Below are 27004 nucleotides of genomic sequence, written 5' to 3'. Positions count from 1 at the left end.
ATTAAGTTATAAAGAAAGATCACATATTGGGGTCCCGGATTAGCTACGGGGCACGTTTCCGTTTATTTAGTTTGATTTGAGAAGAAACGTGCATAATCTATCCAGATTGTTCAAGTTTCTCATAAAAAGGTTTGTTTTTACTTAATTAATCCAAGAATATGATTTTTGATCACTTTTGGTGTTTTGACCGCAGGTTCGTTAATCGCGAACTTGCCAGTTTTTATAAAAACTGAGTTTGTTTAATCTTCAAATTAGCATAATTAATTAACCGTTAATCAGTAAATTATGAAAATTTAGCCACATATCAATTAAAATATGCAGATTTTTATAAAAATATTTCTGGAATTGTTTACTGATTTATTAATTTGTAAAAATTTATTTTATCAGCAATATTTCGTCTGAAAATCGTCCGTTTATCCAAAATGATTTCCAAAAATTCCACAAAAATTCCTGAATACTCAAATCATGTCCCAAAACAACCTGTATCAATTCCAGAATGCAATAAGCTTGTTCAATATTCTTTTCGGCCCAAATTCGGCTATTAATATTCGTACGAACGCATATGCACAAAATACCCTTAAACTTTTCCAAATGATCCCAAATTTTAAATGTGATAAAAATATACCAAATCTGAGTTCCCCATAAAATTTCATAATTTTTCAAGCATTTTAACTATTTTTCACAAATAAACGTCCCAATTCGGTAATAAATTCGCCAAATATTCTCGGATGGTCGAAAAATTACCAAATTTGAACAGGGACTCAATGATATGGTCCCTGATGTCTGAAAAATTTGAAGACCTAAAAATATGCACATCAAAACCTTAACATAAACAGCCCGTAAACGAGTGTTTCGGCATTACCTTAGCGGTTTTGGTTCGTTTCCGCCTTTCTAATCAACTTTTCAAGCTCTTGTGCTCCTATTTAGGCTAGATACAAGTCCTATATCACAAACCAAAAAATTTTTCATCAACATAACAGCCCTTGACTTAGGGTTTCGGCTAGTGCACAAAATTGAACTTTTAAACCGTAAAAATGCCGTTTCAACCCTTTAATCCGTGTTCATGGCCAAAAAAAACTATCAAACCAGGTTCCTTACCATGTGTATGATCAAAACATATTTATAGACCATTTTTAGGATTTTTACATGGTTAGGGATGATTTTTGGCAATCAAACTATGTTTATATGGTATTAATCAAGTTTAAACGAACCGAAAATCGATTAATAATGATATTTTTACCTAGTTTCTTGCTGGTTTTTGATGGAGAGCAGGTTGTGTCCAGATTTTCCCAAAAATGATGTTGAAAAAATATCTTATACTTAATAATATTTAAAGGAAAACTTAGGGGGGGGGGGGGTTTCCCCTATTGCGGCCGCCCCAAAGATGGGGTCCATGGGTCCCCCCTCTTGTTCATTTGTCTCGATTCTCATGCCCTTACGTAAAATCCCGACCCCAAATTTATTTTGGGTCCGGTTTTTGGCACCAAAAACTTATCGGGTGCGTCAAACAGTGCGAAAACGAGTGTTTTTCGGCTAGTTTTGTGTAAATTTATAAAAACATACTATATGTTTGTAAAAATCAAAAATATTTTCACGGATAGTTTAAAACATTTCAAATAAGTGTTTGGTAAGTCTTTTTCGGCTTAACGGATGATACAATGCTTGGTTTGTAACTATCTTTCGCCTTTAAATCTATAGCGGGTAGTTAAACGAGCATGTTTTCGTTTAACTTGTTTGCTATCGAACTAAAGCCATATTACTAATATTTTAGCCTATATTAAATGTATATCACTTATAGATGCCCCCCCGGGATATCTAGGTCATAACCCGACCCGTTCGGTTAATCGTTCGTTTGCTACGCAAAAAGCGTTTATTTGCTTAATCGGTAAATACATACTGAGGTGTACCTTGTTTTGGTTCAAATGTCACAATTGTTTATCTCGTCGACTTCTCGCTGCTCGACGCCTGCTTATATATATAATTTTTACTCGTTTAAACAAACGATCACCACTTGTCTTTCAAACAAGTGTTCGCGTATTAGATAACTGATGAAATATTTAAATAGGTAAAGGTATACTTATAATATTGGATTTTATTGTATAAAAAAAAAGAGAAAATTGTAAATATTACACCACACACACACATATTTTCTTTTAAACGCTTTATCAATTCCAAATCCGTCATAAACCCATTCCATCGTGTTAAGTGCATTTATTTTCAATTAGATATTTATTTCTTTTATACCTTTAAATTAGGATAAACTGTTGACACTTCTCGTGAAACTAACTAGTTCACCTTAATCGTACCATCTTCTGTTCACCGCTTTCCTTTATCCAGGTGAGTTTACATATCTCCGTTTTCTACATTTTACATTTTAGGGGTAGCATGTATACCTTATTCAATTTTACTCATGTTTTTATTACCTCATCTATTCATAACAAAATTCAAGATATCTTTATGTGTGTTCATTGCATGCTCTATGATTATGCTTTATGTGATTAAATGTTTATTTTATGTTTGGTGGTTAGTATCTCATCCTCATCTATTCTCATCAATTATGATCCTACATTTACCCAAGTATATTGATTTCGTATCAATAGAAACGGGTCCACATCTATTTAGTTGTTTATATTTTCATAGGAATTTTAATGCTCATAATTGATATATGAACTGTGATTATATATATATATATAAACTCAAACTTATGTATTTTCACCAACATTCGTGTTGACAAACTTTATTTTTATAAATGCTACAGGTACAAGTATTTGATGCAATCAAGATCGAAGATGGTTAGTTGGCCTTAAGATATTTATTCAAATTATGAATATGATTCAATTATTGTAATTGTGTACTTGTTTAATGTTAATGAAATTAAATAATTATCGTCGCTTTAATTAGTGTCTTTTGAGTTACTGTCCAATCAATACGTTACGCCCCGATATGTTCCGCCTTTGGTCGGGGAGTGACAGATTGGTATCAGAGCCGAATGCTATAAGATAGGTGGTTAGATTACCTAGTAGTATGCTTAGGGTCCCTATACGTGATATGCCTTTACGTGTTTGCACCATAATTTATATGATTGATTGCGGTAGCTTAAATATTATTTAATGATTTAATATTACTCTTGTACACAAAGCACACATAATTCTGAGGCTACGCCTCACTCTCAAAATTATTTTCAAAACCCTAGTTATTATTTTAAAATTGGGAAATTCCTTAAGAATTCCCACCATTTTTACACCCCTCAACATGAGGATGATTCGTGTAACGGATACGTAGTAACTGTAAGTGGGACACACCTGTACAACGATCCCTTGACACCAAGGCTTGCGAGCCTAAGGAAGTGCAATGCGCACAAATCTTGATCAGCCGTGAGACCTGGTTGCCTTCCTGGAGGGTGAGGTGTGAGTGTGAAACTTGTTAAGCCAAAGCGTATCACACCAAACCTTCACGAATCTACTACCCTCATTTTATCAATTGTGGTCATGTGACGATCACATCCTTAAATCATAACCAAATTCACGTGATACGTGGCTAAACTCGGTTCTTCCTTATGATGCTTTAGTAGAAAGAGTTGTTGGGAAAAGCCATGGTGATACATGAATACTCCAACCATTCATCTCAACGCTCTTATCTCGATTTCAATCAATTTTAAATCTGTTGTTGGAAAAATTAAGCCATGGTGATACATGGATATTTCAACGATGAATTTTTTTTTATTTCAGTTTTTGATTTTTGTTATGAATGATTTTTTTTTCTCATTTTTAGGACAAGCTCATGATGATTCATGTGCATCTCAACCCACCGTTTAAGTTTCACTATTTCCTCTAATTATCAATTTTATCAATACTCCAAGTTAAGGCTAAAAAAAAAAGAAAGGCATATTCCCAAAACTATGTCTTGGCCCAATGAGTGCCGTCAATGCACTCATTGCAGTCGTTTTGGTCATCTCTTTACCACATGTTGTGAAATCAACCAACCCATGATAAAACCATTCACCTCACCTCTTACCCAACCCCGGACTTTACCTTATGCTCCACTGTTTACCCAAGCACTCTCAACTATTAGAGCTTGTGCATACTTGTTAAAGCTCATGAACCGGCCTGGGGCGCGGGTTCGAGTCCCCGGGTCTGGTTTTGTGTTTCTTTTTTTATATTTATTTCTATTTAATTGTTTCTTGATTTTTTTAATTTCTCATAATTAATTTAGCTAAGATATTAAAAAAAACTAATAGCCTTTTTGCACTCATTTATCGAATCAAACTGTTGGTACATGATGTCAGTAGTTCAGTATATAGTGTCTGTAATCGAGTTAGTATGTTTTGTATTTGGATTTAAGCGAAGTTGTCTCACAAGTTCGCCTGATATGGGCGAACTTGTTGAACAAGCGAAGTTAGTGACAACTTCGCCTAAACATGTTAGGCGAAGTTGTCGTATGATAAATACGGATAGGTTACGGCTTGTTTGAAGAAGTTGTTTTAGAATTCGTGTAATCAGTGATCGGTGTATCACGTGTTTCTAGTTGCAATACAACGTGTTCTTTGTTTATTGTAACGTGTGTTTGATTGTGTTTAACGTGTGTCGTCTTCTACGCTCGTATCGTCTTACGTAGGGATTCCGCACCTACGTAGAACGAGATATTCCGTGTAGATCCGGCTGGGAACCTACAATTGGTATCAGAGCGTTTGCTCGTGATTGTGTGGTTCGGGATTATCACACGGGTGTAGAAATCATTCCGTTCGACTATTCGCGGGACGAGTTTACGTTAATATACCGAGTTTTTGTGTCTTACTCACCTCCCACCATCAAAAAACAACCCATTACACCTTCGTTTACCTCGCAAAACGTCAAAATCAAACCTACAAAAACAATTGTTCATCAGGCGAAGTTGCCGCTACTGTTTGTAGGGTTTAGGCGAAGATATAAGGTTAAGCGAAGTTATTAACAACTTCGCCTACCTCACAAGTTCGCTTATCTTAAACGAAGTTATCTACAGGCGAATTTAAAAAGGAGCGAAGTTAAGAATTCAAGCGAAGTTAAGACTTAAGCGAAGTTATCTACAACTTCGCCTACAGTACTGTTCAGAATAAAATTTTTATTTTTGGTTTCTTTGAGTGCTCGTTTGTATTTCTTCCAAAGTTGACTTCTATAAATATTACGGAACTGGTGAAAATGGAGGTGGAAGCAGGTTCAGCTACTAAGGCACCGAAAATGCTTAAGGGTACCGATTTCGTGGCTTGGAAAGATCGGTTTGAGCAGTATGTTAAATATCAAGATGCTAAGATGTGGGTATGCATTCAAGATGGATACATTCCACCAACGGCTTTGTATGAGGGTCGTGAACAAATTAAGAAATACAATAAGATGGAAGAGGAAGAAAAGAAGATGTATGAGGCTGAAAGCAAAGCTCATGCTGCGATAACAATGGCTCTTCCACAAGAGATTCTTCACACCTTCAAGAAATATAAAACCGCTAGAGAGCTATGGGAAGCGCTTGAAAACCGATTTGAAGGTAATGTGGGGATACGTGCATCCAAGATTAAGCTACTCAAAACCCAATTCTCGGTGTTCAAGTACTTGAAGAATGAATCACTTGATGATATCATCACAAGATATTATCACCTGATGACCGAACTCAGCAATTATTCCATTGTTTACAAAGAAGAGGAGATCGTATAAAAACTCCTTGATGCTCTCCCACCGAAATGGGAGATGTACACTGTCTTGATGAGAGAAGATAAAGAGTTTGCCAACATTGACTTGGAAACAGCAGTCAACAAACTACGAACTTTTGAACTTAACATGGTTCGAAAAGAGACACCAACTGATCAGGTTCAGGATCCGGGAATGTATGGTGCGAAAGTTAATTCAAGTTCAAGTTCGAAGTCAGAATCGTCTGCTTACTACTCAAAGGGAGACTCGAGCTCTAACTCAATCATGATGGTCATGTAACTCTCAACATGGATGGTGATGTGTGTTTCGTAGCTGGTGGATCAAACACTTCTAAACCTCAAACAACAAAGGGTAGTTTTTCTTCAAGCGTTCCGAACAACAACTACTCTCAGATGCCCATGAGTGTTAAATCTGCTGAACAGCAGTTTGCTCTCTATGCCTCTTTCATTGCTTCTTACGAAAATTACATTAAAGGTAAAATCGTTGATCCTGCAACTTTAGACGAAGACTATGATCAGATTCGATGCTGATGATCTGGAGGAGATGGATCTGTAGTGGCAGATGGAAATGATAGTAAGAAGAGTTAAAAGGTTTATGAAGAAGACTGGTAGAAAATTCGTTGGTGAAAGACCAGGTTTTGATAAGTCAAAGGTTCGGTGTTATAACTGTCAACAGAATGGACACTTTGCTAAAGAATGCACAAATGAACGTGTAGAACGTAGTCAGAACAGGCCAACACAACCGAATGGGGGAAGTAACGAGAATAGGGCAATGATATCCAGACAGAACGGGGAATACAATTGGAATCTGCAAGTTGAGGAAGTGTTCGAACAGGCCAACTTGGTTAACATCGAAACTGAAGAAAAAAACAGAGAGACAAGAGAAGATCAAGCTTATATGGCAAAGGTGACAGATCAGCTCTCTGAGGTAAGTTCTAAACTCCCTTGTACAAAATGTGAAAATCTGTCTGAACAGCTGAAAACAATAACTGATCAGTTTGTTAGTTTGGATGCTCAATTTAGAACATTAAAAGAAGATCATTATTACACTAAAACTAGAGAAAAAAATTACACGGTAAAAATAAAAGCTAGTGAGAAAGATATCAGAAGTCTTAAAGCCAGTCTAGCTGAAAAAATACAGGTAATTGATCTTAGCTATGAAGTGTTAGAAGAGAAAACCAAACTAATTGCTGAAAGGGATAAACAGATAGCTGATTACCAGGTGAAAGTGGTGGAACTAAACAGAAAGCTTGAGCAATTTAGAAATTCCTCCGCAATACTTGATCACCTCGTAAGTGATCAACGTTCCCCAGTTAAAAGGGGAGGAATTGGATATTCTGAAGTTCCACCTCCTTATAATCATAACTATACTTATGATCCTAGTAATCAAAAATCTGTTGATGTTGAAATTGGTCAGACAGTTCCTGTTAAGGTTACGATTAAAGATCCAGAAGTTAGTAAAAGCGAAACAAGTAAGCCTGTTTCTAATGTTAAGATTTCTGTTCCTAGTCCTGTCTCATCAAATTCGGACAAGACATCTAAGTCTAGTGACACAAAAGAAGAGACTGTGTTACTAAAACGTGGAGAGGAACATAAACCAACTGAAAAGAATTCTCCACTAAACCCGTATGTCCCACCATATGTTAGACAAACGGGCAGTAATGCAACCTCAACATCTAAAACAACTGTTGAGACGAAAGTTGAACACAGGAGCTGTTTCAGATGCAATCAAATAGGACACCTGATTGCTGATTGTCCTCTGAATCAGAGATTCAGAGGTATGAGGCCTTCGAAAACTGAGAGTAGAACTAACAGTAATTACTATAATGGTAAAAATGAAAACTCATCAAAGTTCAGATATTGGACTAATCCAGGTTTTCAAAGAAGTCGATCTCAGTTTTTCCCTGTTAACAACCAAATCATTAGTAATAATTCATTTAATTCACGAAGGTTTGGATGGCCTCAGAGTCAATCCACTGGAAGGTATCCTTTTAGGACTTACAGAAATCATTCTAATACTAACTTTGGACAGCCAAAGTACGGGATGCCTTTTAACAGATTTAATCAACCCAAGACCAATAGGTCTTGGGTCCCCAGATTTTAATCCTTTGCTTTAATCGTGCAGGAACAGTTGAACAGGGCTGCAAACAATCTATGGGTTGTGGATAGCGGTTGTTCCCGGCACATGACGGGTAACAAGAATTTGTTACACGAATGGAAACCTGTTCAGGGAGGTAGAGTAAGTTTTGCTGGAGAGAGTGGTGGAAGAATTACTGGAATTGGGACGGTGACTAATGGTAAAATGAAGTTAGAAAAAGTGAATTTCGTTGAAGAGCTGAAGCATAATCTGCTGAGTGTATCTCAGATCTGTGACAAAGATTACACTGTGCACTTTACCAAAAATGAAGCGATCGTAATGTATCCTGGTTTCAAGATACCAGAGGAATGGATAGTAATGAAGGCTCCAAGGGAAAAGAATACATATGTTATGGACATGAGGTCGACTGAGATGGCAACAGAAGAATCATGTCTTCTGTCAAAAGCAACTGAATCGGAGTCCGAGTTATGGCATCGAAGAATGGGGCATATTCATCTTCGAAAAATGAACTACGTTGTCAAGAATGGGCTGGTGCTGGGTGTTCCCTTGAAAAATTTCAACTTTGAAGACCAATGCTTATCGTGCAAAAAGGGAAAGCATCACAAGAAATCTCATCACACCAAGAAGGTTAATTCAATAGTCAGTACCCTAGACCTACTTCACATGGATCTCTTCGGTCCCGTGAATGTAAAAAGCCTAGGTGGAACATCATACTGCTTGGTGATAACTGATGATTTCTCTCGATATTCTTGGGTATATTTCCTAGAGACGAAGGATGAAACGGTTCAGTTGGTAATGAATTTGATTACCAAGGTTGAGAATATTATGGGAAAGAAGGTTAAATACATCAGGACTGACAATGTGACAGAGTTCAAAAACTATCAGATGGAGATATTCTGCTTACAGAAAGGGATAGACCACCAGTACAGCGCTCCGTATACTCCGCAACAAAATGGGGTGGCTGAGAGGAAGAACAGAACGCTAATTGAAGGAGCCAGAACCATGCTGGCTGATTCTAAACTTCCTGTGGTGTTCTGGGCTGAAGCTGTTGCTACAGCCTGTTATATCCTTAATAGAGTTTTAACTGTTAAAAGATTGAATAAAACATGTTATGAACTTATGCATGGTAGAAAGCCTAACTTGAGTGGTCTCGAACCATTCGGGTCCCCGTGTTCGATATTAAAGACGAACTCAAAATTTGGTGAGATAGCCGACGAAGGTATTTTAGTCGGATATGTTGTTGGGACCCCCAACAGACGAGTCTTTAATCTATCGACCAGCAAGGTTGAGGTGGTGTGTAACACTGACATCACAAGTTACAAATCACCAAAACCAAGCACGGGACCCGCTGGGGCTTTCGACTATGATAGGCTTTTTAAATATTTTAATTTGCCTTACTTGGATTGTGCAGAAGTTGATGAGAGAATTGCTACGAAGATGCTTTATGATGAGGAAGAAAATTTTGTGCAACTACCGTAGTACGATGGATGTCAACCTTCCTCGTCAAATGCTGTCAATACCCCTGCTGCCTCTACAGAAGAGGAATTCTTCAATCCGTTTCATTCTCAACAACAATCACCCATTGATGAGCTACCTTCGAACCTGGAAGACAATCTGCAAGTCAGTTCGGTTCCGACTACGAGTGTTCACAAAAATCACCCTTTGGAGAACGTGATAGGTGATCTGTCCGACGGTGTACAAACAAGACGAAGCTTGAATGAGAACACTTGTGTTTACACAAGCATTAAAGATACATGCATCATTAACGAATGCTTGTACACCTGCTTCATCAGCCAGATTGAACCAAAGAACTATCAAATGGCTCTCAAGGACAGCTCGTGGGTCGAAGCCATGCAAGAAGAGTTAGCCCAGTTCAAGAAGATGGAGGTATGGAATTTGGTTGCAAAACCGAAGAATGTACATGCGATTGGCACCAAATGGGTTTTCAAATGTAAGAGAGATGAGAAAGGAATAATCATAAGGAACAAGGCAAGGCTGGTTGTAAAAGGTTTTAATCAGCAAGAGGGGATCGACTACAATGAAGTGTTTGCTCCTGTGGCGAGATTGGAATCGATTCGATTGTTTTTGGCATTTGCTGCACACAAGGAGATGAAGGTGTTCCAGTTAGACGTGAAAAGTGCGTTTCTTAACGGTAAAGTCGATGAGGTTGTGTACGTTGAGCAACCTCCGGGTTTTCCTGACCCAGACTTTCCTGATCACGTGTACAAGCTAAGTAAAGCGCTATATGGGCTACATCAGGCCCCTCGTGCATGGTACGCAACTCTATCCGATTACTTGCTTGAGAATGAATTTGAAAGGGGAAAGATCGATAGCACACTGTTCGTTAAGAGAAATGGAAGAGACTTTCTTCTGGTTCAAGTCTACGTGGACGACATCATCTTTGCTGCATCAAAAGTCGCCATGTGTCAGGAATTTGAAGCCGTCATGAAAAAGAGGTTTGAAATGAGTGCTATGGGTGAACTAACTTTCTTTTTAGGACTGCAGGTTGATCAGAAGAAAGATGGGATGTTCATTCATCAGACTAAATATGTCCAAGACGTTCTCAAACGCTTCAAGATGGAGGATAGCACTCCATTTGATACTCCAATTTGTGTCAACCATAAACTGGGTGCTGATTCAGACAGTGATGCAGACGTGGACCCCACCCAATATCGGGCAATCATGGTTCTTTAATGTACTTAACTGCATCTAGACCTGATATTATGTTTGCAGTTTGTCTTTGTGCTCGCTTTCAGGCAAACCCAAAGGAATCTCACTTGAAGGGTGTGAAGAGGATATTGCGGTATCTCAAAGGCAAGCCTAAGCTAGGGTTGTGGTACACGAAAGGAGGAGACTTGGAGTTAGTCGCCTACACGGATTCTGATTATGGAGGATGCAATCAGAATCGGAAGTCAACAACAGGTGAATGTCAGTTTCTTGGAGGCAGATTAGTGTCATGGCAGTGCAAGAAGCAGACCTCAGTCGCCATTTCTACCTGTGAAGCAGAATACATGGCAGCATGGAACTGCTGCTCCCAGGTTCTTTGGATACAACAGCAATTGCGCGATTACGGTCTGAATTTCACTCATACTCCTATTTTCATAGATAACACTGCTGCTATCTTAGTAACTAACAATCCCGTAAAGCATAGCAAAACTAAACACATTGACATCCGTCATCATTTTATACGGGATTGTGCTGAGAAGAAATTGATAGTGCTCGAAAAGGTTGATTCGTTAGATAATTTCGCTGATTTGTTTACTAAAGCGTTTGACAAAACTCGTTTTCAAAACCTTGTTGAGCTAAATGGGATGATCAATCCCGAGTAACCGTGTTTTTCGTTTTTTACTTGTAAAAAAAAAACAAAAACAAAAACAAAAAAAACGTCACTATCGCTTAAAATTATGTCGGTTGCTTCAGTTTGAAGGACATATCTTCGGATATGTTTGGTACTTATTTCTACCTGTAGAGTATGAGGATAGCCATTAACCAGATGACTGAAAGTGACCGGGGCGGTTTATGATGTGTTTTTATTCTTTCGCTGAAAATTAGTCGTTCATACTTAGTTAGAAGGACACATACTCGTATGTGGTCGGTCCAGCTGATCCATTGGATCTTCAGGATAGCCGTTTACCTGAAGACTTCGACTTGATCGGGGCGATAGAAGTTGAAATTTTTTTTTTGGAGATGAAATAATTTTTCAAGTCTACTACTTCGTAAGAAGTTTCTTTACTATGTTTAAAAGAAAATTGATCCAACCTTGGAAAGTGATAGACAAACTAATTCTGTGCGCTTAACTAGTGAAGTTATTAGGCCTGAAAGACTTTAGAACAGTCATTGTATGTCATGGTAGCTTTTTATGGTGCGTTAAAATAGAAGTGATACTAACTAAATCTCCTCGATTTTACGTGGAAACTCCTTAAGAGTTGTGCATGTCTCCATATATATCTTTCCGAATGATAGGCAGAAAAGCGATTACCCAGTCATACATGAGCCCGTGAGTGTTCTGATTCCCGAGAAGATGGTGTGTCAAGAAACTGCAGTGATCCAAATTCGAGACTTGCAGTAGTTTACTTGAAGCTGTGTAAATCTTATTATTAAAAAAAAAATTAAAAAAAAAAAATTATTATGTGTTACTAAGACATTCTAGAGCTTATAATGTTAATACTTCTCAATCAAGATGCAAGAAAGAGAACGGGAAGAAGACTCTACAGATCAACGTGTACTTACAATTTAATCAGACACTACGGGTCGAGGTCAACTCGGGGTGACTTGGGGAAAGCCAAATACGCTTTGAGAATAGATAGGAGACATCATAATCTCTGATGTGTTGCCCATTTATATTTTGAGCTAAATTGAACCTAACCCGTATCACAGAAGCAATGAAAACCATTTTAAGTTATTTACCTGCTTACAACCTGTTTCTTTATGTCATAATACAGCTGAACATGGATCTGTGTGACAGTCACTTAATTAGTATGATTCCTGTTCGGATCTTTTCTAAAACTTGGTAGTCCCTGTCGAGACTGAAATTTGATCCCGTGTACTTTATTTTTAAAATTTATTCTACTTATGTAGTTGTATGATTTTATACCTGGTTACTTGGTTCTTGATCGGATCAGTTAACTCTTTAAAGGAAGTTTTAAAGGTTAATGGCATAATGTTTAATTTATAAGGGTCTGTTTGGTAAAGTTTCATATTGAGCGAAGTTGAGGGAAGAGGCGAAGTTATGGGACAGGCGAAGTTAACCCTAACTTCGCCTGTATAACCTTGACCCTATATAAAGAATTTTTTTTTGGTCAAACTCATTATTATTTTCTAAAACCGGCGAACTTATCTTCCAGTAACCTAGGCGAAGTTATATCTCGAATCACATCTTGTTGTTTTTCTCAGTTTCTAATCCGATTTAAAGGTGTGTAGTGTCATCATATCGTATAATCACTGACAATGGCGTTAATCAAAGGTCGTTTTGATCAGTTACTGACACCATTCATTCGAAACCTCAACACCCGCTTTTCAAACTTATTTTCACGTGGTCGTAATCAACTTGATCGTCTAGATCGTCTCAAAAACATGTTTTGGTTGAGTCCGCAATCTCCAAATTGACCAAAATCACTTCGTTTGAACGTCTAAACTGTTGCCGATTCATATTCAGGCGAAGTTACAGTTTAGGCGAAGTTATCCTTAACTTCGCCTAAGGTTTAACTTCGCCTGATATTTAATTATGTAACGGTATATGAGGCGAAGTTGTGGTTAGGCGAAGTTATCATTAACTTCGCCTGGCCCTTTTAATTTTTATATTAACTGTTATCAGGCGAACTTAAAGTTAAGGAGAAGTTGTTCCCAACTTCGCCCCACCCATAACTTCGCCTTTACAGGATAAATCATAACTTCGCTCATGGTAATAGGCGAACTTGTGATTTGACTTGACGATTCTCTAACTTAGACTGTTTTTGTTGCAGAAATGGCAGCTGTTGCTGGAGCAGGTGGTGCTGGAGGTGACGAAGGAGGAGAGAACAATCGGCAGTTTTTCCCGGGGCATAACATGTACATTACTCTGGACCCGGATACGAGCGGTGTTGATGATTTCCGCGAAATCATCACGTTTCTTATCCGCTCGCGTATCTTCCACGCTATTACTACAACACTGCCTATCTCTTTGCCAAACATAGAAGATTTCTGGCAGACAGTGGAATATGACTGTCGAGTCGAGCCCCCGGTTATGCGTGCAACGGTTAACAATCAAATAGTGCAGTTCTCATCTGAGCAGATCAGGGTGGCTTTGCAGTTTGGGGATGAAACGAGAGACGATCCTACAGACTTCGTGGCTCCATTCAGAGATGGTGCTTTTCTGAGAATGGGATATTCTGGTCCATTGGGAGATACTCAAAGACGAAAGGGATTCTTGTTAGACCAATGGCGATTTCTTATGCACGTAATGATCGTGTGTATGTCAGGGAGAAAGGCTGGTACAGATGGAATGGGTGCGACCATGCAGTCGGCAATGACATCACTGACTTACAATAAGCGTTATAGCTTTAGTCAGATGGTGTTCTACGAGATAGACCGTCAAAGACGAGCGGTGGCGCGTGAGAGATTTCTGATGTATCCAAGATTCCTGCAAATGATCTTGAATCACGTTGCTCCCACGTTACCTCAGCGCCGCCCGATTAGATATGTGGAGAGTGTAAGCAAGAGGATCTTCACTCAGTGCAGATCATCAAGTACGAGGAGCAAACCTGAGCTCCGTCCTCGACATACTCCATTATTTGGGTACTTGATCAATCCAGAGTATGTCCCAGCTCGTGGGGATGAGTTTCGGGATCCGGCATCACAACAGGCTGGAGCACCTCAACCACCACTTGAGGTACAACAACCTTTACCTGCTGCTCCTGTTGTGGCACCGGAGGAAACTGTAGACCTTGAAGCTACTTTTGGCGGTCAAGGTTTATTCGATATGGAACGTGTTGATCCTGAGGAAGAGGTGCAAGTCTCGGTTGCACGGGTTACTAGTGTGAATGTTGCTATGGCAGCTACGACGGAGGCTGATTCTGATTCTTCAGATGATGATGTGGCTGAAGTTAGACGGATTTTAGTTACACAAGAAAGGATTCATGGGAAGAGGAAGAGAGACAATGATGACTGTGATTCGGACTTTGAGGAAGATTTACATCAGTTGGTCCGTAGATCGAGAAGGGAAAGGGCAGGTGCAGGTTCGGGAGCTGGTGAGAGCTCAAGGGTGGTTCGTTTCACTCCACCCGCACTGTCTGGTATGACTATAGTCCCTACACCATTGCTAGTTACAGGGCCAAGCGCCACGGATGTTCCCGTGGTGACTACCTCATCTTCGTTTGGCATACCACCCACTACATTCCAGCTCTCGGCTCCGGAGATTGTGTCCTTGCCACCTCCAACTCTTACTTCATCGGAGGTCGTAGCAAGGTTTGTTGAGTCGACAGTTGTTGCTACTGCAGGGTTGTCGGTTACGATACCACCTGCGGTTACGTTTCCACCTGTTTCTGAGGTGACGGTTACATTGGGAATCCCTCCTCCGTACGCTCAAGACATATCACATCTGAGGTTTGATTTTGATGCAACCCTATCCTACTCGGAAAGAATAGCAGCGCTTGAAAGGGTCGTGGCAGAACAATCAAGAGTAAATCTTATCCAGACCCTTGCTATTCAGCGCCTCGTTGCGGAGAATCAGATTCAGTCGTCCCTCCTGATCGAGCATGGTAAAATAATTGATGCCTTGAAACAGTTCTTGGCATCTCAGGGGGAGACGAGCTGTAAAGGTGACGAGCTGAGGACAAAAAAGAGCAACGATCGAGACGATGATCCCAATGCATCGAAAGGTGCAGGTGGAGAGTTGCCAAGAACTGAACAAGCTCTTGGGACTTCCACATCTCAGGGGGAGTCAACGAGTGCAACTGGCGGTTCAGGGGGTGATGATGTGGTGGTTGTGGATGCTGAGGAGATAATGGATGATGATATTGTAGGTGACGACGATGTGTTACCGGTTGAAGAGATTGAGAAGATTGGGGCTGAGATTGTCATTGATAGTGAGATTGAAGAAAGAGAGATTGTGGAGGAGAACGTTGAGCACGAGATTCCGGAAGTTGATAAGTCAGATATGGGAGGCGATGAGACGGAATGGGAGGAGCAGCCAAGATGGAAAGAAGGCTACGCTCAGTGGTTCGTAAAGACTAAGAAACCGGCATCCCTACTATGTTCAAGAAAAGTTACAACATCAGGGGTTATGCTGAATCGAAAAATGGGATTATATGCTGGTTATATGATGAGCAGTTGAGGCTTTTTGTGATTAAACGGTATGATGGGGTTCAGTATTTCAAGAGGTTGTTGAGATCGTTGAATACGTTGCCTGAGTGTGAAGTGAAGGACTTAGCCAGGTTGGGGTTGATAAACAGGAGTGATGATAACATGGCTAGGATCATTGGGAAGATAGTCTGGAAGGAAAGCATAAAGGAGAAAAAGTTCGAGCTGTTGAAACCACAGAAAGGAAAGCTCGTTGAAGACAAAGATAGAGGAATGAGAGCAGATGGCAAGCCTTGGATGATAATGAAGTATAAGCCGATCCGGTGTCTAAAAGAAGTGCCGATGAAACAAATGCCCAAGGATGTGCTCAAAGATCTGAAATGGTGGTACGTTGATTGTGAAACAGCTGAAGCAGTAATGGAAGATGAAGATGAACAAGAGCTGATGAGAGTATATGATCCTATGCATTTAGTGAATTTGTCTCAAGCTGATCTGCAGGTGCTGAACGAGAAAAAGATATTTTACATTCCTGCTTGGAAAGAAGAAGCAAAGAAATATCAAAGAGTAGTTTCAGTTTGTGTACGAGAAGGCGTTCGTGCTTGAAGATGGAAGATACAAGAGTTTTGGGATTACGAGACACGTGTTTGAAGATAGAGATATGAAGCTACTGTCAAGGGGGAGTCTGTTGGTACATGATGTCAGTAGTTCAGTATATAGTGTCTGTAATCGAGTTAGTATGTTTTGTATTTGGATTTAAGCGAAGTTGTCTCACAAGTTCGCCTGATATGGGCGAACTTGTTGAACAAGCGAAGTTTGTGACAACTTCGCCTAAACATGTTAGGCGAAGTTGTCGTATGATAAATACGGATAGGTTACGGCTTGTTTGAAGAAGTTGTTTTAGAATTCGTGTAATCAGTGATCGGTGTATCACGTGTTTCTAGTTGCAATACAACATGTTCTTTGTTTATTGTAACGTGTGTTTGATTGTGTTTAACGTGTATCGTCTTCTACGCTCGTATCGTCTTACGTAGGGATTCCGCACCTACGTAGAACGAGATATTCCGTGTAGATCCGGCTGGGAACCTACACAAACCCCATTAAACTTGCAAAATAAATTACCAATTAACATTTTCGTACGTGTATATAAATATGTATATATTATTATATTCATAAATTTATATTTTCTCAATCTAAAATCCTAATGCAAATTTAAAAGATATATACTTATATATATATATATATATATATATATATATATATAATTCTTACTCGTCTAACCAAACGTTCACCACTAGTCTTTCAAACAAGTGCTCACGTTTTACATAAGTGATGAAATATTTAAATAAGTAAAGGTATACTTATAATATTGGCTTTTATTATAAAAAAAGAGAGAAACTTGTAAATATTATACATATATATATATATATATATATATATATGTGTGTGTGTGTGCAACTGTTTTTGTTTCCATTTCAAATAAAGTTAATATAAAATATATTTTCTTTTAAACACTTTATCAATCCCGAATCCGTCATAAACCCATTCCATCGTGTCTAGTGCATTTATTTTCGATTATATATTTATTTCTTACATACCTTTAAATTAAGATAAATAGTTGATACCTCTCGTGGAACTAACTAGTTCACCTTAACCGTACCATCTTCTGTTCACTGCTTTCCATTATCCAGGTGAGTTTGCATATCCCGGTTTTCTACCTTTTACATTTTGGGGGTAGCATGTATACCTTATTCACTTTTACTCATGTTTTTATTGCCTTATCTATTCAAAACACAATTCAATATATGCTTATATGTGTTCGTTGCATGCTCTATGATTATGCTTTATGTTATTAAACGTTTATTTTAGGTTTGGTCTTTGGTATCTCATCCTCATCTATTCTCATCTAGTATGATATACATTTACCCAAGTACAACGATTTCGTATCAATAGGAACGGGTCCATATCTATTTAGTTGTTTACATTTTCATAAAAATTGTAATGCTCATAATTGACATATGAACTGTGATTATACATACATACATACATACATACATATACATACATACATACATATATATATATAGGATCAGGATCATGTGAGAACTTTTTGGGAATTGAGAACTATGAGAACCATTTTGGACCACAAAAAAACCCAAAATTAAAAAAAATCATAAAAAACACAAAAATAAAAAAATTAAAAAACTAAAGTTCTTATTTATCATCCCGGTTTCTAAAAAAAAAGTAAAAAAAAATTCTCGGTTTAGCTAAATTATACATATACATATATGTATAATATGTACATATATGTACACACATGTTTTTTTTCTATACACATATGTATAATTTAAGGTAAATGATAATGTACATATGTGTACATTACATAACTAGAGATTAAATGAAAGTATACATATGTGTATAGCTATAATACGAATTAAAAAGAAAAAAAAATCAGTTTTTTTATTATACATATATGTATAATATGTACACACATGTTTTTTCCTATACACATATGTATAATTTAAGGTAAATGATAATGTACATATGTGTATATTACGTAACTAGAGATTAAATAAAAGTATACATATGTGTATAGGTATAATACGAATTCAAAAAAAATCGGTTTTTTTAATGAAATCGGAATGAAATATAATAATTTTGGTTTTTTTTACTTTTTAAAAATTTTTGTTTTTTTAAAAATTTTTAAATATTTTTTTAGGGGTTCTTTTTAGTGGTCCAAAATAGTTCTCAATTTGTCAAGGGTTCTCTTAGGATCCTTATCCTATATATATATAAAAAGAAAAAAAATTTCGGTTTTTTTTATTTAATGAAACCGGAATGAAATATAAGAATTTTGGTTTTTATACTTTTTTAAAATTTTCGGTTTTGTTTGTTTTATAATTTTTTTAATATTCTTTTCGAGAGTTTTTTTAGTGGTCCAAAATGGTTCTCAAAGTTCTCAATTTGCCAATGGCTTTCTTAGGATCCTTACCCTATATACATATATTATATATATATATATATATATATATATATATATATATATATATATATATATATATTGGGGTGGTTCTAGTGAAACCTCCTCTTAAAAAGAAAACTTAAAAACAACTAAAAACTTCTAAAAAACTATTTTGAACTTTTTAAAAAATTTTTTTTTGAAGTTTCTTTTTTTTCCATTGTTCTTATATATTGTTATTGGTTAAAAAAAAAACCTTGTCGGTAACCTCGTCGGTATAGTGCGCATATGTAATAGTGTGCATTGCATATATGCAAAAGTGTTTGTATTGCATAGAATACAACACTATTGCACATATTTGATACACACTATTGTATATATGCAATATAAGACTAATACACACATCGAATACACATTAGTACATATGTGTAATATAACATTAACGCACATGTGCACCACATCGACTTTTATTTTATTATTATTTTTTTTTCCATATAACACAACACTACTACACATATATAATACACAAATATTGAATATATGCAATAAAACACTATTAAACTCAAAAATACATAGTAATACACATGTGTAATACAACGGTATCGCACAGTAATAAGTATGTGCATTACAACGGTTTTTTTTATTTTTTTTTATATTTTTCGAGTGAAATATAAGAAAATATAAGAATAATGGCTAAAACAGAATTTTGAAAATATATTTTTTTTTAATTAAAAATAATTCTTTAGGAGTGTTTAAGTTTTCTCTCTAAAGGTGGGTTTTCTCTTGATCCTCTCCATATATATATATATATATATATATATATATATATATATATATATATATATATATAAACTCAAACTTATGTATTCTCACTAACATTCGTGTTGACAAACTTTATTTTTATACATGCTACAGGTTCAAGTATTTGATGTAATCAAGATCGAAGAGGGTTAGTTGGTCTTAGGATATTTATTCAAATTATGAATACGATTCAGTTATTATAATTGTGTACGTGTTTAATGTTAATTAAATTAAATAACTATTGTCGCTTTAATTAGTGTCTGTTGAGCTACTGTTCAATCAATACGTTATGCCTCGGCATGTTCCGACATTGGTCAGGGTGTGACAGAATCAAGCGATTGAATAAGCCATAATCAGCGAATGAGACAGGGGAATGGTCAACGCATGGCAACGGATAAACAATAGCATCGTATGAACTATTTTGAAAGCAAATGAACTATCTCGGAAGCAAATAATGAATAGTTATCAGAGACAGATCAAGCGAATAGGTAGTTACGACGGTTACATTAAACTTTTGATCAAGTGTATGAACTCATAACTCTAGCGAATGAACTCATAAAACCAACGTATGAACTAATCACCATTTTCTTATCTTTAACCATCTAATCCATAACAAAATCAACCAAAACAACCAACTCACTATCCATTCATCAAATGATTAACCAACACATCTTCAAACATCAATTCATCGTCCAAAGAAAAGTTTAATTTTGAGCTAGTCAAGTCAAACTTCATCAACTATAAGCACTGTTCACTCCCGCCATTACTGAATTGAAATCCAAACCAATCGAATTTAACCATTTTGATCCAATTGATCAAATAATCATTCACTTACAACTTGACGAATTGAATTCGATCATACACGATGTTAATTATCCAGTAACTTCAAACGAATTGTAACACCCCGGCTTAAAGGGAAAATGCCTAAGTGTGGCGTAAAGATTGCTCAAAACACATGTGACAATATTAAGTGACAGTATTATCATTAATTTATTTAAACGTCAAGTACACAAGTTCATAAACAAGAAATACATGGTAATATAAGAAAATTAAACAACTTGTCTATTTATTAATATAACCTAAGTACTAGTGTCTTCTCGAAAACAGCATCCTCTAATGACTATCCCTGTAGCACACACACACACACACACACACACACACACACACACACATATATATATATATATAATAAAATCATACAATTCCACGTGACATGTGTAATAATCACGCAAGTAAGGCCCATACTAGTTGATAACAACCAACGTACTCAGATAATGAGGTCTTTTTCCACTCATAATAAAATGGTCCTGAGTGCAAAGGGGGAGCGTATGATCATACTTATTGAGGCTACCACATGCAAGTGAGATTTGAGCAAATAATCAAGTAACACACAAGTCCATGATATGAATTGTAGTTTGAATATACGAATACTTAAGCAATTGTTTTGGTAGGATATATATGTTACTCCCAAAGTGTAAAAGCGTTAAAAAGGGGGTGTGAGAAACTCACATTTGAAATTGAAGATGAAATAGAAACAAAAGCCAGAAAATGAAGCGATCGAACCTCATGAACTATAATTAAAAATACATAATTAAAATCTAACTAACGGAATTATACAAGTTAAATAATTAAGTTTTAGAGATTATGCATTATTTTAATATATATTTAATTATTCTATGGCATTTTAATGGTAATTCAACGTTTTAATATTATTTTACTATTATTTGACTAATTGATTTATCACTAATATGAGGATTTTATTATTTATGGTACACTGATTTTAACGATATAATTTTATTCCCGAATACATTTATTTTAACATATTATAAATATTAACGAAATAGAAACAAATACAATACTAATGGTTTTCGCGAAAACTTAACGGGTATGAAAAGTAGGTTTTTAGATGAAAATTGGTAAAATTAGTTAATAATTAATTTTAGTTAATTTAAAATAATTATGTTTAATTTATAATAATTTTTAACAAATTAATTCGGTTAATAATAAAAGAAAAGTGATTTTAAAAAAATAAAAGAACAAAAACGGTAGACTCGGGTTTGAACCCGGGTCTGTAAGACAACACCTAGGAGAACTAACCAGTTGGACCAGGCTTGATATTTGATAACATAACAGAAACAAAATTACTTAAACTAATACCCATGTTCATTTTTATACTTCAAACCCTAGATTTTCAATTTTGTAAATTGGTTCCATGTACGGTTAATTTACGTTAGGGGTTTTATTATGTGGCTAAAATGATCATAATGCATATGTTGATTACCTAGAAATGTTATGGATTGATGGTGAACGGAGTTTGGCCGGAATCCTAACTTGGACGATCGTAAGAGAATTCAGAGGTATTTTAGATGAAATTGAAGGTAGTAGCAAGTTTAGATGATGAATTAGATGCTTTATATAGGCTCAATTGGAGCGTATGGAGTTAATTGTTCGTTATTGCATTTTTAAAATATATCCGGCGATTTCGAGTTTAAATTACCCATTACTGGTTGTTATAACGTGTCATTGACGATGATTACAAATTCTCCTTTATGGTTTAAGGTTGTACGAGTCTTTAATTGAGTTAATACGCGAGTTTAATGATGTTAAATGGTTGTCGGAAACTGTTTTAGGTCATTGGAATCTAACGCCAGGTAAACGCACGGGAGGGAGGGTGAAGAGGGTTGGGTTTTATATTATATTATTATTTAAATTAAGTTACACAAATGGTCCTTGCAGTTTCAATTATTTTAAAATAGAAATTAAAATATTAATACAATTCAATCCCTTAACTTTGAAATATGTTAACGATGGAATAAAGTTATAATACTTGGATAGTTTTCAAATTGTTTAAATTTAATAAAACTTTAAACCTTGGAGTTTCATTAATTGATCAAAATGAATAGAAAATGAACAAAAGATAACCTTAAATCATTATGAATATTGTATTAATGATGAACGACAAACAAGAATACATTGAAATGACAAAACAGGTAGGCATAATGAATACAAATACAAATAAAAAATGGCGAATGTCACACGAATGAACCAATTAAACTCCGAACCCTAACTATACGAACAATTCAGTCCTTAAAACACTTGAAATGACCTAAATGTTCAACAGATCAATGAATCAGACATCAAACACAGCCCATTCGCTTAAAATGCTAGTAACCGCTCTAAACAACCTTCATGAACTTGCTTTCATTAATAACTGACCATTCGATGAGGATCTTAGTCATTCGTTTGGTGTTTCCTGCCATTCACTTATGAGATTGGTCATACGTTGTGCGGTCAGCGTATGAACCTCAATCGTTTATTGTGTGGTGAATACATATTCAAGCGTATGAAGACCTTGATTAGGCATATGGAGATAGTTTTAAGTGAATGACAAATTTTCTTGGCAAATGAGGGGTGTTTTCGCTTACCACATGGAAAATGGGTGTTTCCGATATAAAAAAAAAAGATTTCAGAAATATTTTCTTAAACAAAATTTTTCTGGGATATTCCGAATAAGGGGGGCATTCTTCTTATACATTTTGGCAACAATATTTTCCGGCCGAATTTTCACGCGTATCTACTGGTTGAAGGGGAGAACAAGACTGTTTATACGATCTTATTCGAGATTTTTGAAGAATGTTCAAGACCTTGCCAAATTTATTAAGAAAAGGGGGATATAAAAATTTCAATGAGTTTATTTTGATTGGTATCCTCCTATAGTTTCAAGGGTTTCTTGATAAATTACTGCAATTGAGATGATAATACATTTTGAGAAAGCTACGTTTAATTGAGTTCAAGACTAAACAAGTGCATAATATTTTCGATTACTGATTGATTCCTTCGAGACTGAAACCGAACTATGTTGGCTACAAGTGTCTATTCGTTTACTTCTTTATGAAGGATTCAATTATTGACTATGTTGGCTACGAGTATGCAGATGGTAAGCCATTCGAAGTCTCCTAATAACTAGTTGCAATAAAAGCTATCCACAAAAATTAAAAAAAAAAGTAAAAAAGAAAAATAAAACACCGTCACAAATGTTTTGAGATATATTACTCTTCAATTAGATAGTTATCGTAAAGGGAAAATTTCCAAAATACACATTTCAGAATCTATTTTCGAGTTTACACACACTTTGCAAGATATTCCTGAAATACGCACTTAAACCTAGTCTAGACGAGTAGGAAACATAACCAGGCGATAACCACTTAAATGAAGACACATGGACAAAAAAACAAAAGTCTATCATACTCTTTCCTACTAGTTTCCCCCTAATTAATCCATCCCTATTAGTTTACCCCACCCCCTCCTTCCTTCTTATATACCCATTCCAACTAGTTCCACCTAATATATCCATCCCAACTAGTTTAGCCCCTTAATATACCCATCTCTACTAGTTTTCCCTTAATATACCTGTTCATACTAATTTTCCTTTAATATACTCGTCTCTATTAGTTTCCCCACTAAGAGCATTCCCAACCCATTCCCTACCCTATATCCTTATATATCATATTATTACACTAAAAATCACTATTTTTTCTCTCCTGTTTAATTAAATAATACTTTTTATACATTTATCATTATCTTTTCTCTTTCCTCCACTCACAAACACTTTTAGAAAATATTAAAAAATTATACGGTATGAACAGTGAATCCTAAAATTTAACTTTCATCTATAACATTTTCTCTCTCCTCTACTCACAACCACTCATAATCATACCATATAATTTACAAATCCCCCTCACAAAAATATAGGGAATGGGCTGAGAGCATTCCCAACAGCATTTTTATCTCAATCTCTATAATTACACTAAAAAACACTATATTTTCTTTATCATTTACAATTAAATAATATATTTTAATATTTTTATCATTACTTTTTCTCTCTACCCCACGCACAACCAAATTAAATAACATTTAAAAGTTATAGAAGATAAACAGTGTTTCTCGAAATTTGCTTATCAACAAAAGTTTCTCTATCTCCTTTACTCACAACTATTCTATATGATATAAACTTGTGGAGAATGCTCTAACATACGTGCTATTCATCCTACTAAAATCTATTTTTACTTTTGCAGCCAGCATCATTACGAAACAACAAACCGATCAGCATGAACTCAAAACACCTCACTTCCATGGAGTCAACGCCCATCAAACCGCTACTCATCCTCACTCTCACCCTCCTCTTCCACTTATCTTCACCCTCCGCACTCCCTAAACAAGCTCAACCCACCAAATCCGGCTACCTCACTGTCAATTCCACCACCGGTTCCGCCATCTTCTACGCCTTTTATGAAGCCCAAAACACCACCAACACTTCACTCTCTAACACCCCACTTGTCATCTGGCTTCAAGGAGGCCCTGGCTGCTCCTCCATGACCGGAAACTTCTACGAACTCGGCCCGTGGCGAGTTACGGCTTCTTTAACACTTGAACCCAATCCCGGCTCTTGGAACCGGATATTCGGCTTGTTGTTTCTTGATAACCCGAATGGAACCGGTTTTAGTATTGCTTCCACACCCGAAGAGATTCCACGGGACCAAAATACCATAGCGAAACATCTGTTTATCGCGATAAGAAAGTTTATCGCTTTAGACCCGTTGTTTAATTCTCGCCGTATTTACATCACCGGTGAGAGTTACGCTGGAAAATATGTTCCAGCAATCGGGTACTATATTCTTAAAAGAAACCCGAGTTTACCTGTGTCAGAACGGGTAAATTTGTTTGGGTTAGCTATTGGAAACGGGTTGACCGATCCGGCAATTCAAGTAGGCACTCATGCTTTGCATAATTACAATCTTGGTTTAATAAATGAGAAACAGAAAACCCAAATGGAAAAACTTCAACTTGAGGCTATAAAGTTAACTAATGATGGTAATTGGAGTGAAGCTACAGATGCAAGAATCAAAGTCTGGAACTTTCTTGGAATGGTGACGGGTTTAGCGACTTTGTATGATTTTAGGAGGCAGATTCCTTATCATTCTGATTGGGTTGAAGAGTTTTTGAAAGACCCCGAGGTTAAAAAGGCATTAGGAGTTAACGAATCGATGGCTTTTGAGGAATGTAGTGATGTAGTTGGGGATGCATTGCACGCGGATGTGATGAAGAGTGTTAGGTACATGGTGGAGTATGTTGTTAAGAATACTAAGTTATTGTTGTATCAAGGTCAGTGTGATTTGAGAGACGGTGTTGTGTCGGTTGAGTCTTGGGTGAGGAAGATGAAGTGGGAGGGGCTTGATAAGTTTTTGGAAGCCGAACGGAGTGTTTGGAGTGTGAATAATGTGCTTGCTGGTTATGTGCAGAGGTCGGATAATTTGAGCCATGTGGTGGTGTTGGGTGCGGGCCATTTTGTGCCAACTGATCAGGCGGTTAACTCGCAAGCCATGATTGAGGATTGGGTTCTTGATAGAGGATTGTTTGGTAATAAGAATGTTCAAAGTCTATCTCATGATCTTTGAAACTGTTGTAGTAGTCTTGCATATTGCTAGTTCAAGAAGCTATCACACACGTTGATCTTTATGATTGCCATTGCTGTATTATGATTCAGTTGTATACTTATTTGATGGGTTCAATTCCAATGCTTAAGATGTGGTTCACAACCACTGAAGAGGTATGTACCCGCCTCAACATCGAGCGAGGCGGGTCAACCCACAAGATATATACAAGACATTAGAAATCAAAGATATTATCAAGGCACAAAGCCAAAACTTATGCTCAAGCATCACATGCTTGCACATATCACATATGCTCAAGCATCACTTATGCTCAAGCATCACTTATGCTCACGCATCACATGTGCTCATGCATCACATATGCTCGCGCGTATCACATGCTCACGCGTCATATATGCTTATGCATATCACATCGTGCGTGGCGCATCCGCGCGCGGCGCATATCACATGCTCGTGCATCATACATGCCCCACCCATATCACAGTTGCGCATGGCGCAGCTGCGCGTGGGGCATCCGTGCGTGACGCGTATTACATGCTTGTGCGTATCGCATCTGCGCGTGAAAATAAAGAGAAGACCCCGCGCATCCTCAGGATGGGCGCATATCACACATGCACATAATCAACCTCGTCCTTATCCAAATCAGGATTAGGGCAACCTTGATTGTGCACGTCAGACAACCTTCCAGAAGGCATCTTTTTAAGGAATAAGGATATGCTGATGTTGACAGCTGCTAAGTGAAAGGTGGACAGCTCAGCATGACTCATGGGTTACCACGTGATCATAACCAACGAAAAAGCACCAGGTGTCTCCAGGGACACGTGGCGCAAATCGATTGGAGGAGGCCAACAAAACCATAATTTGGTCTCAGCTCAATCAGTGGAAACCCTAGCACTATAAATACATCATAACGTACACAGTTACAGACACACATTGACTCACATTGAAGCATATTCAATTACATTCACTGACAGGCAGCCCTAGTCAGTTACTTTCTCATACACAGAGAGAATCACATAATCATACAGAGTAACATACAGTATTCAGCTATTAAGCAATACTCTCCCATTTCCCTTACTCACAGATTATTATCTTCTCCTACACATACTTATTCTCACGCCGGAGGGTTACCCCAAAGAGGACCCCTCTGTCCCTTTCTGAGGGGTAAGTAACGGCGCTGTTCGTTTTGTAGGTGGAAGAACATTGATCCAGAAGAACCATCGGTGAAATAGTATAATCACACCCGAGGA

The 27004-nt window shown here is 36.9% G+C and overlaps 1 pseudogene; it reads left to right on the top strand.

Annotated features, from left to right (window-relative positions):
• Nucleotides 1-24389: 24389 nt before the first annotated feature.
• On the top strand, nt 24390-25853 carry LOC143572526 (serine carboxypeptidase-like 50 pseudogene; annotated as a pseudogene).
• The last annotated feature ends 1151 nt before the right edge of the window (nt 25854-27004 follow it).

This window comes from Bidens hawaiensis, unplaced genomic scaffold, assembly GCF_021521415.1.
Source record: "Bidens hawaiensis isolate Kalapana, Puna unplaced genomic scaffold, B.hawaiensis_p1.1 tig00025962_1, whole genome shotgun sequence".
NCBI classification, from domain to species: Eukaryota; Viridiplantae; Streptophyta; class Magnoliopsida; order Asterales; family Asteraceae; genus Bidens; species Bidens hawaiensis.
The sequence above is the reverse complement of the archived record's forward strand: the minus strand, read 5'-3'. Positions and strand labels throughout refer to the sequence as shown.